Source organism: Ovis aries, chromosome 18, assembly GCF_016772045.2.
Source record: "Ovis aries strain OAR_USU_Benz2616 breed Rambouillet chromosome 18, ARS-UI_Ramb_v3.0, whole genome shotgun sequence".
NCBI classification, from domain to species: Eukaryota; Metazoa; Chordata; class Mammalia; order Artiodactyla; family Bovidae; genus Ovis; species Ovis aries.
The window spans coordinates 31643644-31659259 of record NC_056071.1 but is presented as its reverse complement, the minus strand read 5'-3'; the positions used below and the strand labels follow the sequence as shown (position 1 = coordinate 31659259).

Below are 15616 nucleotides of genomic sequence, written 5' to 3'. Positions count from 1 at the left end.
CTCTTCACTTCATTAGGCAACAAATTTGATAAGAACACTCTTCAGATAAGGCTTCAAATACACACTGCATATAAAAAAGTGACAGATCCTCAACACTGATCACCAAATTCTCAGCTGTAATTGTATCCATAAAACAAATCCCTACAGACACAGATGCCCAAAGTCATGCCGTCACCTAATTTAACCACAATAGGGCAAATCTCCCACCCCATCTCACCCACCAGGTCACCAGAAAAGACTCAAATGCCTTGCCAAAATTCGGACACATTATCATTACAGATACTGTACTCCTTTGGGATACTAATATGGATGTCATGTCCTGTTGTTCTGATTGAAGAATTCTAATAACCCTGCTCCTGTAGTTGATAACAGAAAAATGCTGTATTTTCCACCTTGCATTACTTACGAATCCTGGACTCTCAAGAATCTTAATTAAACATTTTCTAGTCCAGCGTTTTTCAAACTACAGTTCTTTAGCAGTCAGACCCATTACAGGTCAGAATCAGTTTAGTGAGTTACAATCAACTTTTTTTTTTTCCTTTCAATGAAATAGAAAATGTCAGAGGGTACCACACACATAGAAGGCAAATTTTTGTTTCCTGTGTACACACTCTATGCATGCAGGGGTCACAAAGAGTCAGAATGCAAAATACATTAACTGTGGGTCACAGGTCAAAAAAGTTAGAGACACTCTATTAGTCCCACAGTCCTCAAGAAGGCTTCAACAAAAGATTCTTAGCACTCAAAGAATTATGTTTTTTGTAACCATTTCCATTTCGTACAGAGAAACCAAAAAATAGGAATTCTGTGCTCAGTACATTTAATCTTCCATTCATAAATAAAAGACTAGACTCCATCAGGTTTCCAGCTGAAATAGTGACCTGCTCAGAGGCAATCACTTAAGTTTTGATGGGATTAAGACCTTTATTTGACAGAGCGCAAACTGAAATCGGTTTAGTCTGTGGCTAGGAAAGTTAAGTCGCTCAGTCGTGTCCGACTCTTTGCGACCCGGTGGACTGTAGCCCACCAGGCTCCTCCACCCCATAGGAAAGAGAACCAAAACCAATCTGGGTCTCGAGATCCTCATCTGGTACGCCAGGAGAGGGCTGTTTGGACTCCTTCCACCTCTGAAATTGGGAAGTTTGTTGACAACCAACTGGCCAAGCAGGTGAGGACTATGCCTCCCCCACACCAAAACACTTGAACCATTCAACAAGTCAATTACTGATCAATTCAACCAATATCACACAAAGAGTACCGATAATAAGAAACTAAGACTTTCACTAACAACAGTAAAGAATCAAGGGGAAGTAAGTCTCCAGGAATAGCAGAAGCTGCCCCCTGCCAGGTATCACTAATTTCTCAGCCACCCTCTCCTCTCAGACTCCAGTTCATCTCCGTCCCCCAGATATCTGTCATGGATGTGGTACTCGCGTTCTTCCCTGCCACCGTTCTCCACTGTGCAAAAGGAAACTGGGGCAGGGAGCAATGAGGGGGTGGGCTGCAGGAGCCATTAACAAAGCTAAACTAAGAGCCTAGGCCGCTAACGCCTCACACCTCCCACAATTCCTCGACTGCTGAGAGTCCCGTTCCCTCGACCTCCACCTCAAACCATGCCCCGGAGGCAAGTCCTAGTAATGGGCCCCAGCGCACCCGAAGCGGCCCCTATCTCGAACCCTCCGCTCTAGAAGTCTGCAAGGCCTGGAACCACGAAGCCTAAAACCAAACTCCCTGGCAACCCTGGAAGACCCCTCCCACGAGCGCCCACCAGCCACCCGGCCCCCGTCGCGCCTACCTCTACGCCTCCAAGCCTACGCCTCCTCGGTTCACCACACCAAGCCTGCCTCGAAGCACCGCAAGACCCTGAAACTAAGGGTCTTCTTCACACCCACCCCCACAGCCACGGCCGCCGCCGGAAGCGCCCTGCGTCTCCACGCCACCGTCGTGAGGTCACTTCCGGCGCGACGCTTCGGAACCCGGTGGCGGGGCGCCCGGGAAATTTGAGAATTTGGAAACAATAACTACTAGGACCAGCTGTGTGGCCTTCCAGAACCGCGCCTGCTAGGCCTAGTTCCCTGTGCCCCGGCTACCTATACGGGTGGAGTCTGGGTTCGAGTTGGAGTCCTGCCTGCGTCCCAGGCTCGGTTGCTGGGGAGCTGTCTTCCCTCTCGTAGCATTGATGGAAAGCTCCGACTTTCCTGCCAGTTCCTCTTATGCTAATCACCGAACCAGAGCGGAAGACTTTGGCTAGGAGGCTGCCTCTGTTCTCATGGCCCCTATCCTCGATCAGTTGCAGCTGTGGGATGCAATTAGTAGATCCCCGTGATGGATTAAAGGAAAAAAATTTCCTTCGTGGTTGATCTTCAAAGTTTATCAGCTTCAGCTCGTTTGGGGCTTAGTGTCAGCCAAACTGTGCTTGAATACCTTTCCCCACTGCCACCCCTAGTACTCAGTACATGGGAAAGTGCCACTCTCCTTCCTGTGGCATTTTAGAATCTCGGTCGCCTTGATTTTGAAAAAAGCAGCCGTTTAGGATCAAGACTGAATGTAATGAGTAAGTTTATAGTTGCCAAGGTCATCTTGAAGCCTGACATCTGGTTTAGGAACCACTGCTTGAGCAGGCAGCGTAGAGGAGGGCAGGGGTTCCAAATCTGGCTCATGCAAAATAAGTCGAAGAACTTTAAATTTTTTTCTGTTTTCAAGAACTGTCCCTTTCCTTCCTCCGACACTAAAAATTCTGTTTTAGTAGGTCTGGAGAGTCCATGGCATCTGTTATTTTAAAGGTTTCTTCCAGTCAATTCTTAGCAGACCAAGGTTTGGAAACGCCTGGTGTATCAGACTCAGAGTTGAATCTTTGCTCTACCTTTTCTTTTTAATTATTATTATCATTTTACAAAGGAGCTGTGCCTCTCTGGAAATAATAGCTAACAGTTACTGTGAAATTAATGAGATTTGCTGACCATGATTGATATTCCACACACACACACAAAAGGTTGTTAATTCTCTTGTGCCTCCCTTTGGTTATGGTGGTATGCATATGTGCTACGTCTCTTCAGTATAATCCACTCCAAGTTATTTTTTAAACGCACAGGAGAATCAACCTTTCATCTTGTTCTCTGTAGCAAACACTGCTGTAACCCCAGAGGTCAGTTGGATATTATGCCTACTCTTGCATCCCCATCACCTTGCACTGCTGCTGCTAAGTCGCTTCAGTTGTGTCCGACTCTGCCTTACCCCATGGACTGCAGTCTACCAGGCTCCTCCGTCCATGGGATTTTCCAGGCAAGAGTACTGGAATAGGGTGCCATTGCCTTCTCCAATCACCTTGCACAGTTCAGTTCAGTTCAGTCGCTCAGTCGTGTCCGACTCTTTGCGACCCCATGAATCGCAGCACGCCAGGCCTCCCTGTCATCACCAAATGCTGGAGTTCACTCAGACTCGAGTCCATCGAGTCCGTGATGCCATCCAGCCATCTCATCCTCTGTTGTCCCCTTCTTCTCCTGCCCCCAATCCCTCCCAGCATCAGAGTCTTTTCCAATGAGTCAACTCTTCGCATGAGGTGACCAAAGTACTGGAGTTTCAGCTTTAGCATCATTCCTTCCAAAGAAATCCCAGGGTTGATCTCACAGTGCCTGCCAAATAGTAGGTTCTAAAATAAATGTGTATTGAATGAATGAAAGGATTGTCCAAAGATCCTCTATATAGACTTTCCCTGGAACTCAAACTGGGAGTCTCTAGTCAGATCTGAAGTCTGAGCTGATCAGTCACTAAACTTTGGAAAAGATCAACAACTGCCTTAATTCTACTAAATGAATTGCTCTGCTTAGAGAATTCTGCTGCATTGTTTTGGAACTTTGACCTCATGGAAAGATCAATCACCCAGACTTTTAAGTTTCTTAAAGCTCTTAAGAATTATTGAGTTTCTCCTTTGATCTACAGAGAATGGCAAATACATTCAGAATTAGAATGGAGAATCGTTGTTTCACACAGTTTTACACAAATGGTATGTTTTCTCAGCAGAATCGGGAATGTTTACTAATTACACAAAAAATTCAGATTAAAGATCAGCATCTTATAGAGTTAGGGAAGCCAGGAAGTCATGCTATAAAGTCCTTCCAAACTCCTTGTCCTTGCTACAACCACCATATATACAGACTGACTCAGTGTGTTAAAACTGAACACTGATTGGGACAAGAAATACACACTATGTGCCTGAAACATACTGTTGTACAAGATAGCAAAGAAGCTATCAAAAACTACTACATTTTTGTCAAAATAACTCAGATGCCAACTTGAAGAGGCTCCCATTGGTCAAAAGTAGGACAGTATGGGCATCAATAATAACAATAGAAATTCATCAAATATATTAAGATCCATGTGTCACTAATGATAATTTTTGAAAACTTAATTGGAAACATATTTAACTGTACACCTGGTGCTGTCACTCCTATTCAAGAGAAATGAAAAATCTATATTAAAAAAAAAAACCGACAGTACACGAATGTGCTTGGCAGCCTGAGACTGGCAGTAGGCATTACCATCCCAGGACAACATTTTGGCATCCAGAAAAAGTTACATAGAGTTTGGAAGAGGAGGAATCCAGGCTGATTATAACAGAGGCACTTTTTATGGTTATACCCATTTGAGGATTGTCATCGGCAAAAACCATACTAGAAATTTATTTCAGAACTCCTCTACCTTATAGCAATTGATAGTATATAAAATTGCTTACTAATAGCATAGAGAAACAGGTTGTTTTTTTTTTTTTAAGTACAGAGACTTCCCTCGTGGTCCAGTGGTTAAGAATCAGCCTGCCAATTCAGGAGATAAGGGCTCGAACGATTCCAGGTCTGGGAAGATTCCACATGCTGTGGGACAACTAAGCCCATGCACCGCAACTACTGAGCCCACACTATAGAGCCTCATGCTCCACAACAAGAGAAGCCCCCTCAATGTGAGGCCCAGGCACTGCCGCTAGAGAGCAGCCCCCACTTGCCACTACCAGAGAAAGCCCTCTCACAGCCGTGAGGACCCAGCACAACCAAAAAGAAAATTAAAATAAATTTTAAAATATAAAGAAAATTCTCATTCCATAGTTCTTTGATTGGTTCAGGAAACATTTGTAGAGGAGCTGCCTACTAAGTGTCCTGCACTGTGCTAGGTACTGGGATAGGAATAAAGCACTGCTTTCAAGGTGCTTACATTCTAGAAGGAAAAACAAAGAACCACAGATGAGCATGATACAAAAGCACAGAGCACCAGGAAAGCACATAAAACAAGGAATTGGGAGAAGCAGATACTGACAGGGGAGCACGGGGTTTCCTAGATATGACATCTGAGCTGATGTACAAAGGATGAACAGGGATTAATTAGGTGAAACTTGGAGAAAGATCATTTCAGTGAAGGGAGAGTTACATAGAAGGCCAAGGAAATGTGCATTAGCACAGCCCACCCAGGGAAACACAGGGAGTTCAGCTTGGAAGGAGCATAAATATAAAGAGAGGAGGTGATGATAGATAGATCCAGAAAGTTAGGCAGGAGCCAGATCCAAGAGAGCCTTCCATGCCATCAAGAGCTTGGATTTATGCCAAGGGCAATGGGAAACAAATGCAGAATTTTAAGCAAAGAAATGTCCTGGTCAGACTTATGTTATGGAGAATGGACTTAAGAGAAACAAAACTGGTGGGAGTGAGATCAGATGAGAAATGGCAATAATTCACACTAAGGCATTAGTAAGTCAGGCTGATAAGGAGAAGACAGTTTATAACAATGTTTGGGAGAAGTAGAATCAATGCCTAGGTTTATGGCTAAGACTGAAGATTGTTTGATGGTGCTGTTTGCTCAGATACTGAATAGAAGAGGATGAAGATCTTATAGATAAACAGTAAGATGATAAATTCTGGTCTGCTAATGTTGCATTTAAGGTACTGTGGGAGCAGTTAAAATCCTTAGATTTGGGACCCTGGCAGCCTTGCCCTTGACCCACTCTATAGGTACTTTCTGCTCTGATTTTCCTTTCCTGTGGTGTTCAAGTGATAGCCTGCTCAGAGCTCACACCCCTCCTTCCAGACCTGCTCCATTTTGCCTTCCTAGGATTCCCTCACTGTCTCCCAAATGGTTCCAAGCCCACTTTCAGCCTGTAGACAAGCCTCTTCCCTAAGCCTGTCTTCCTGATGGTGAACCTCACCATCATACAACGCCCCCAAGCCCAAGGAGTAGCCAGAAATGGGACTACTTGGGAGGAGTGAGGCTGAAGAGTGGAAATTCAGGCTGAGATGAACACATGTGTGAACATGAGAAACCCCTCACCACAGAAGGGAGCGGGAAGAAAGGAGGAAGGGATAGGGACCTCCATGTATCCTCTGGCTCTGGCCATGCACATGCCAGGAGTAGGTCATTTAATAGTCTGGAACGTGTGGCCATCTCGTGGGAAACTGGATATATAGATCTGGAGCTCAGGAGAGAGATATGAGGTTTAGAATTCATCAATAATCAGGCAGTAATTGAATTTCCAATAATGGAGTATCCAAGGGTAACACATAGTATAAGAAGGGTCAAAGGCCAAAGAAAGAACTTCGAACGACACCAACATTTACAGGATACACACAGGAAGTAAGTGTTTTGGGGATAATGTTTTGTAGGTAAAACCAGTGAACAGCACCCACTTGCCTTTCCTGACCTATGCTGCTAAGTCACTTCAGCCGTGTCCGACTCTGTGCGACCCCATAGATAGCAGCTCACCAGGCTCCCTCGTCCCTGGGATTCTCCAGGCAAGAACACTGGAGTGGGCTGCTATTTACTTCTCCAATGCATGCAAGTGAAAAGTGAAAGTGAAGTTGCTCAGTCGTGTCTGACTCCTAGCCACCCCCATGGACTGTAGCCCACCAGGCTCCTCTGTCCATGGGATTTTCCAGGCAAGAGTACTGGAGTGGGGTGCCATTGCCTTCTCCGTTCCTGACTATAGGAAGGAGCAATTGTTTTAACAAGACTTGCTTCTGCCTTAATGTGCTTTTGGCCACCCTAACAGTCTCTATCAAGCAGGAGTATAGGAGTGGGTTGCCATTTCCTTCTGCAGGGGATCTTCCCGACTCAGGGATCGAACCCGGGTCTCCTGCATTCCAGGCAGACGCTTTAACCTCTGAGCCACCAGGGAAGCCCCTCTATCAAGGATATCAACCATCAAAGAATTAAACAAAGTCTTATATCAGTAACAGCACAATACTCATCTATAGTTCTTGACTTAACAGTACCTGTCATGGAGTTCTAGAATGGTAGAGATGAAAGGAAACCTTTGAAATTATCTACTTCATCCCCCATTGTATGGGTAAGGGCTTAGCAAATTAATGGTGGATTCAACATTGGGACTCGGGTCTCCATGACTTATATGTAGGCAGAACATGCCCCAGTCTGCCTAAAACAATCTCAGTTCACACCTGTTACTTGTAATAATTATCACCTACCTTTATCCTTAAGTATGTTCCGGTTAGACAAAAAATTCCATAGTCACCTTATTTATATAGCATAAATTTTAGGACCAAGCAAGGATTGCTATTTATGTATATGATTATTTATCTTTTATGTGATCTCAAAGGTTTAAGTGTCTTAAACTCTTACACATCATTTTATAAGTGAGGTAACTAACGTGTGAAAACAGGTTCCAGACCATAAAATGCTAAACAAAGATAAAGATTAAAAATAAAAACCTTAGATTAGGCAAGAGTTTCTTAAATATGACATCAAAAGCCCAACAACAAAGGTCAGTCAGTTCAGTCACTCAGTCACATCCAACTCTTTGATTGCAGCACACCAGGCTTCCCTGTCCATCACCAGCTCCCAGAGCTTGCTCAAACTCATGTCCATTGAGTCAGTGAGGCCATCCAACCATTTCATTCTCTGTTGTCCCCTTTTCCTCCTGCCTTCAGTCTTTCCCAGCATCAATGCCTTTTCCAATGAGTCAGTTCTTTGCATCAGGTGGCCAAAGTATTGGAGCTTCAACTTCAGCATCAGTCCTTCCAATGAATATTCAAGGGTGATTTCCTTTAGGATTGACTGGTTTGATCTCCTTGCAGTTCAAGGGACTCTCAAGAGTCTTCTCCAACACCACAGTTGAAAAGCATCAGTTCTTCAGCGCTCAGCTTTCTTTATGGTCCAACAACAAAAGTAAAAATAGCTAAGTTGTACTTCATCAGAATGAAGGAAAATTGGGGCTTTGAAGGAATATCAAGAAAGTTAAAAGATGTCCCATAGAATAGGGAGAAATATCTGAAAATTATATATCTGATAGGGATATAGTGTCCAGAAAAAATAACTCTCACACCTTAACAATAAGGAAATGAACAACTCAATTTAAAAATGGGCGAAGCACTTGATAGACAACATCAAGTCTATCATGGAAGTTAATGGAGAATTGGATTTATCTCATAGGACTTTGTCTCACCCTCAAACTTGTTGTAAATTCCTCATTTCATTAAACAAGAATCCGCAAAGAAATGAATCCAGATTTGTCAAGGGATAGTTTGGCATCTTCGCTGGAATCATCTAAGAATTGCCTTTCACTTCTATCTCATTCTGATGAAATAAACTTAGGAATCACTGCAGATGAGGTCGGACTTGGAGGATCATCCCAAGGAGTCTGTGGTCCACCCCTACCACTAGAAACTTCTCTCCCTTGATGCAATGTCCTCTCTCCTCCTACACTTCTCCCACTACACCCTGTAATCCTTACCATGTCCTTGGTTTTCTATTTTAAGCTTCTTTCCCAGTGTCTAAACTAGAAAGAATTATCTTAATTTTTTTTAATGAGGCAGGGATAGATATTGAGCAAAGAACAGAGGACATCTAGAACTGTGGTGGATAATAGGGGAAGGTGTGTTACCCATCTGAAAAGATGCTCAAGAAGAGAACAGGCAGCAACTGTCACTGGCCAGGTCCCAGCTTCACCTGAGGCCCCTCCCAGCTCCAGCCCTCAGCCTCTGTGTCCTCCCCTTTCTTCCGTTTCTGGGATCCTCAGAGAGAAACCAGCTCAGCAACAATTGGCCCTTTCAGATGCTGCCACTGAGTTGCCACTTCTTCCTCCAGTCCTGGGGCTTTCAATAGTTTCATGAACATCAGCTTCACAACTCTCAGGTTCCCAGGCAAGACTAAAGGGTTGCGTGCAGACACACTCATGATTTTCCTCATCTGGTCCTGCGAGTCAACTATTAAAATGCTCAGGAGAGGCAATTTCACTGTGCAGACTGGGAGAGGTATAGGAGGAGAGAGGACATTGCATTGAGGGAGAGAAATTTCTAGCGGTAGGGGTGGACCACAGACTCCTTGGGATAATCCTCCAAGTCCAACCTCATCTGCAGTGATTCCTAAGTTTATTTCATCAGAATGAGATAGAAGGGAAAGGCAATTCTTAGATGACTTCAGCCAAAATGCAAAACTATCCCTTTACATAGGTGGACATAACAGAGGTGATGGTGGGGAGGAGGTTGGATGGGAAAGCCTCCCAGCTCACCAGGTCTAACAGTCCACAGTCTGGGCTTCCTTCCAGGTTTGTTGTGCTCTTGGGGACTTAGAAGCTAGGTGTCCTCCCCAAGCATATCTCAAGAATCAGACTACTGTGCAGAATGTTTACACGTTCAGGACACTTGTGCATATCCCCCATGTCTTAAATAAGTGAACACTGCAAGCTGTCTATCTTCTTGCTCTTTTGCTCTCCGCCTCACTACCACTCACCTCACAGCCATATCCTGACACATCTGATGCTCCCCTTGCAAGGGAAGTGCTAGGAAAAGAGGGAAGTAGATGAATAATTTCACATACAGGGTAAAAACATTTGCAAAAAGTGATAAACCCAAGAATGCTCTGTTTCACAAGTTTGCATTTACTTTTTAAAAAATGTATTCATTTATTTACTTGTCTGTGCCAAGTCTCAGTTGCAGCATGTGGAATCTTCAATCTTTGTTGCAGGATGTAGGATCTTTTTTAGTTGTGGAACTTCAGTTGCAGCATGTGGGGTCTAGTTCCCTGACCAGGGATTGGGAGCGTGGAGTCTTAGCCACTGGACCAACAGGGAAGTCCTTCTTTCTTTCTTTTCTTTTTCTAAAGTAGATTGAGAGTATTCTGTGAAGGAACCACCAAGAGATGCTCAGGAAAAGTCCCAATAGGGAAATATATCTTTACTCATCACCCAGTCCTTTGGAAAGATCAGATAGAGGTGTGAACAAGAGAAAAGTAAGCCCAGAGAGGAAAACAAGATGCTCCAAGTCATCCATAAAGTTATCGGAGAGAATCTGACTAATGAACAAGTATTCATGGTATGCTAACCATGTGCTCAGCCCCAGAGCTAGAAGTTGGGATGGAGGTAACAAACAGGCCTGCCCTAAGGAAGCTTATTGTTGAACAAGGGAAACAAAATTAACATAGTGTATCAGTTCTTTATTGCTGTGTAACAAACTCTTCCAAAATTTAATGACTTGAAATAACAATCATTTATTTAGCTCATTACTCTTTGAATTAGTCGGGTTATTCTGCTAATTAGACTAAGCCTGGTTGGTCTTGGCTGGACTCACTTAAGCAACGTTGACTAGGGTCTGGCTGCTTTAAGGTGGCTTTTACTTCGTTAACTTCCTGTTTCATTTGGTCTGTTATCCTTGGGCCGACTAAGCTGGATTTGTTCTCACGGTGGTGGCAGGATTCCAAGAGAGGATAGACATGTGCGAAGTTTATTGAGGTTGGGCTCAGAACTAGCATACCATCACTTCCAATGCATTCTGTTGGCCAAAGCTGGTCATGAGGCCAGCCTACATTCAAGCTCTGGGGAAATAGACTATACCTCTTTACAGGAGGAAATGTAGAAAGTCACTTTGCAAGGGACATAGATATAGGAAGGAAAGAAAAATTGGGCCACCATTAGCTGACCACTCCTAACAAGTAACAAGCGAAACAAAATAGTAAATAGCTAAGGGCTACTCTGTGCTTGGGGTAGTTGACCAGGTCCCAGTCCTCGGACATGGACATGGCTTTTAGACAGGAGTAGCAAACCACTCAAGTTCTGTTTCACCTACTGTGTGGACAGGGTCTTATTGCTATTGGTTTGGGTACTTTCAGTGATTTATAACCCAGAAGCCCAAGCCAATCATTGTTTCAACCAAATTTGTTAAAATGCTAAGACACACTTTTCAAGTGGCTATGCACTTGGAAAGGATACCCCAACTTCTACATCCCAGACAACACTGGCCTGGCTTGTAAGCTCACTGCTGGAGGTGACATCGCCCCAATCCAAGACCTTCCTTGAGGTTGGAGATATCTTTACCCTCTGTGCCCAAGACAACTTCATCCCAGATGCTAAAAGCTCCACCACAGCAGAGCTTATAGACTGCCTCTCCTAAAACACATACTGGACATAGGACATTTCTGCTTTTCTTTGATACTAAGGATTTCTATTCTATTCTATTCTATTCTATTCCTCAAGTCTTCTGTCTGCTTAGCCCATGATCCTCGTATATTCCTTCCCAAAACATAGACCCTCTATACTCTCAAGCTTAAAGAGAAATCTGATAGAGGTTAATACTGTCTGGGCCATTCTGAAGCTTAGTGGACATTATGGAGATAATTATCTTAGGTCGGTCAACTCCAGTGCCACCCTGGGAAGAGAAGCATTCACTCCCCAGTGCCTCCTCCTGCTACTCTCCTCCAGCTTTCCACCACAACTTTCTATCTTGTGTCTCTGACACTACAACTGTTCCTACCCCTCCTTACATACAATACCACTAACCTTTATGTTTACTTTGCTAACTTATCAGATTATATCCTCAAACAACATGACTTTCAGACCTACCACCTTGAACTCAGCATATTTCTAATATACTCCACAATGCCACCAAGACATTGCTACAAACTCCAAAAAGTTCCGATCTGTGTTTGGCTAATGCCATATAAATGGGAAACTTAGTTATGGCCAGCCCACAGGATTCCTTATAGTTCTACCTGTGTTCCTCCTTTCTTATCCCCATAATAAAAGGCTTTCTATGCTGCTTAGGCAACTCATGCCCTGCTCTCTAAGGTCTCTATTATCATTATTACAATGTTGCCTTTAAACAATGACAAAAAGCCACAGAATCAATTGTTCTGCGTCTTCTTAAATTCTGTATCATTCTATTCGGCATCCATTGGCTAATTACATTAACTATATTTTCTTAAATTCTGTATTATTGATGCTCTGTCATTTATGACCCTTATAAATGCTGGGAAAGACTGCACCTCCTAAGGATAATCAATTCTTACACATAGAAAAGGGCTTGACCAAAGCACATTTTTCACATACAGACTAACCAATCCAGGGTCCATATCCCACAGCTATCTTCTTATCTAACTCTCACACACCAAGAAATATATCTCCAGCCCTAAAACACTCCAGGACCAGGTACTAAGCAATTAGAGACCACCCTATGCCTTGAAGCCCGCTGGAATTATTCAAAGGAGCCAGTCTTAAGATGTTTATTTTGTCCTGCCTTGTGTTTTCCCTGGAAACCAAAATAAAGACTCTGGCCTAGGCTTCTCTGCTTCTGCCTTCTTCACCTGGCCAAAACCTAGCACTTCCGCTGTGGCCCTGATGGCAAGCAGGGACCTCCTCTCTGGGACCCATGGGGGGAGAAAAAACTTGTTTCTTTCAAGTCTTACTATTGAATAGGCCTATGGCCTCACCAGCTTTACCATAATATATCCAGTAAACACATTCTTAGAATAGGTAAGAAGTATCTCATTTTGTAGTTAAGAAAATGTAACATGAGGGGACTTAAGTCACTTACTGAGGATCATACAGTAAGTGAAGGAGCTGAGGTTTGAACTCAATTCTCATGACCTGGTCTTGGAAAAACCTTAAATTGTAGTTTAGAGGTATTTTCCAAACCCTCCTTATAGTATCATTTGACATTTTTACCTCAGAGTCTTAAAAGCTACTGTACAACCACTATTTTGAAAACTGATTCATTAAATGACATTGCAGAGGTAGCGAAAAGATCAGTTATGGGATCATCTCAATATAAATACATCTGATGACACCTGGACACACAGAAGGAATATACAGAGCTGTGAAGATCTGGGGGCCTAAAGCAGAATTTTGTGGTCTTTTCTTCTGTTATATTAAAAAGGTTCAAAAGGGAGATTTTAAGGGAATTCCCTGATGGTCCAGTGATTAGGATTCTGCACCCCCACTGCCAGGGGCCAGGGTTTGATCCCTGATTGAGGAACTAAGATCCCACAAGCCACATATGGCAAAAAAAAAAAAAAAAGAAGAAGAAGAAAGGGATTTAAAATGGACAAACATGGTGCTTCTTATCAGTATCAAGGGTATGATATTACAAACCATATTCCTTGAAATTATATCAACATCAAGTACAGTGCTAAGGAATATTGTTCTTTTAAAAATAAGACCCTGAGAAATTTTGCTGTTGGAAGAGACGGTTGGATGGCATCACTGACTCAAACTTTAGTTGGAGCAAATTCTGGGAGATGGTGAAGAACAGGGAAGCCTGGCATGGTGCAGTCCATGGGGTTGCAAAGAGTCAGACACAACTGAGCGATTGAGCAAAAGCAAAATCCTATCAGGGAAAGAGAAAAATAAAGTTGGAGGAACTACAGTTTCCAATTTCAGTACTTCCTACAAAACCACAATAATCAAAACAGTGTGTGCTGCCATAAAGACAGACATATAGGTCTATGGACTACACTTGAGGGTTCAGAAATAAGTCCATACATCTCTTGTCAATGGATTTTCAACAAGGAAAGGGGAATGACTACTTAACACAGCAATGTATCTATGTGATACATTATATAAAGCAATGTAATGCTTAAATAATAAAGCAATGTAATTTGTTGGAACAACTGCAACCAACTAGTCTTATTTCCTCAATATAATCAACCTGTATTATATACTTTTTTACACTGAAGTTATTAATTGTGCACTAATCTGATCCAGAAATAAGTTTCCATCAATGAGCCTAATTGTAATGGCAGCTGGTAGCAAGTTTAGTAGAACACACTAATAGAAGAGACCTCACCAGTATACTTGAATAGACAAATGAGAAATCCAGCAGTAAGTTACATTTCCTGAACTAGCTGCTGAATCTAAAAAAATGAGCTATCTCTATATAAAAAGTCAAGTTTTCTGACCATTAAAATTAAAAATAGTTAGAAAAATTAAAAATAGTTAAAAGAATTAAAAAGCTTCCCTGGTAGCTCAGTCGGTTAAAAATCTGCCTGCAATGCAGGAGACCTGGATTTGATTGTTGGGTCAGGAAGCTCCCTGGAGAAGGAAATGGCAATCCACTCTAGTATTCGTGCCTGGAGAATCCAATGGACAGAGGAGCCTAGCAAGCTACAGTCCATGGGGTCTCAAGAGTCGAACATGACTAGCAACTAAACCACCACCAAAAGGATTAAAAGGTAAATCAGTAGCGCTTTTCATAGGCATGATCTTGATTGAAAGGTCTTGCAGTTGAGGTGTCCATTTCCGTGAAGTCCCTGCCTCTGGACTACAGAGGTCCTGGATATCCTGACTTGGTCACTTGGCATATTCTGACAAGTGTTTGTGATGAAACTTTTTGATGTTCCTTCAAGAAGACTGAGTTTTGATCTATAACTTGGAGCTGGGACCTTTAGGCAAATGCAAGGAAACAAAACAGAAACTACTTGAGCATGATAAGACTGAATGGCTCCAGTTAATTTATTTTAATATTCAACTATACTAGCATGAGGAAAGTAGAATCTCTGTTGAGAATAATACACGTCTATAACGCTTTCATCAGCTACTTATGCCATTAAGTATTTTTATGATTGTCCCTTTACCAGTATTGTGTTATTATTGTCATATGTTTTCATGTTACTAATTGTCAGGGGACGTTCAACTTTAAGGAATCCAATATGTTGCACTTTTCTTTCTTTGTGTACCATTTCTCAAGGATTCTCTGTTCCTTATCAGTTCCTATTGCTGCATGCAGTTCTCAGGACTGAGATCATGGGAAAGGGTACCTGCTTGGATTCCTTTCAGTAACTCCCTTCAGTGACTCTTTTCAGCGTCAGCGAACTTGTATGTATTAGACTATCTATTTTGTTGCAATTGATGGGATTTCATCCTTTGTAATGACTGAGTAGTCATTTTACTAAAGATATATAAGCCTGCATTTCTGCTAATAAAACACCCTCGTTCCACTAGAGACTTGGGTCCCCGTGTCGTTCTTTCTTTCTCTTTCTCTCTCTCCCTCTGGCTAATTTTCTAGAGCATAGAAACCTGCCGAGCTCACTTTCCTGCGTGGGTTTTCAAGACCTGTTCGAGAGGATGCCCTGTGCCTCCATGAGTGGTACAAGCCCTGTCCTAGGGCTTTATTTGTTCTCTGCATAACCCAGGGAACACTAGCCTCTTTCTTTTGCTTTCTTATCGTCGACTCCGGACCACCAGGTTCCAGTCCATTAAAGGACCGCAACAAGTAGTGCCCGAACAGGAACCCAGTATACGTGACATTTTGGACGGAGTGACTCCGGACCTGTTGAAGTTGGGACCTATTGAGGTTGGTAAGTACTAAGACAACGGTCAAACGGCTGGAAAGCCCCATCATTTTTTCTACTTTAC

General features: G+C 42.9%; 1 protein-coding gene and 1 non-coding gene across 3 annotated transcripts in view; both read right to left on the bottom strand.

Moving 5' to 3' along the window:
- EDC3 (enhancer of mRNA decapping 3) overlaps positions 1–1935 on the bottom strand; it is a 54903-nt gene extending 52968 nt beyond the window's left edge. For both annotated transcript variants that reach the window (XM_012098695.4, XM_004017852.5), the window contains exon 1: positions 1796–1935. The gene's annotated coding sequence lies outside the window, so the exon portion shown is untranslated. The remainder of the gene's footprint in view (positions 1–1795) is intronic.
- Positions 1936–7080: 5145 nt separating this feature from the next.
- TRNAS-GGA (transfer RNA serine (anticodon GGA)) lies at positions 7081–7153 on the bottom strand. Its single transcript has one exon. It is a non-coding gene; the product is annotated as a tRNA-Ser (tRNA).
- Positions 7154–15616: the final 8463 nt, after the last annotated feature.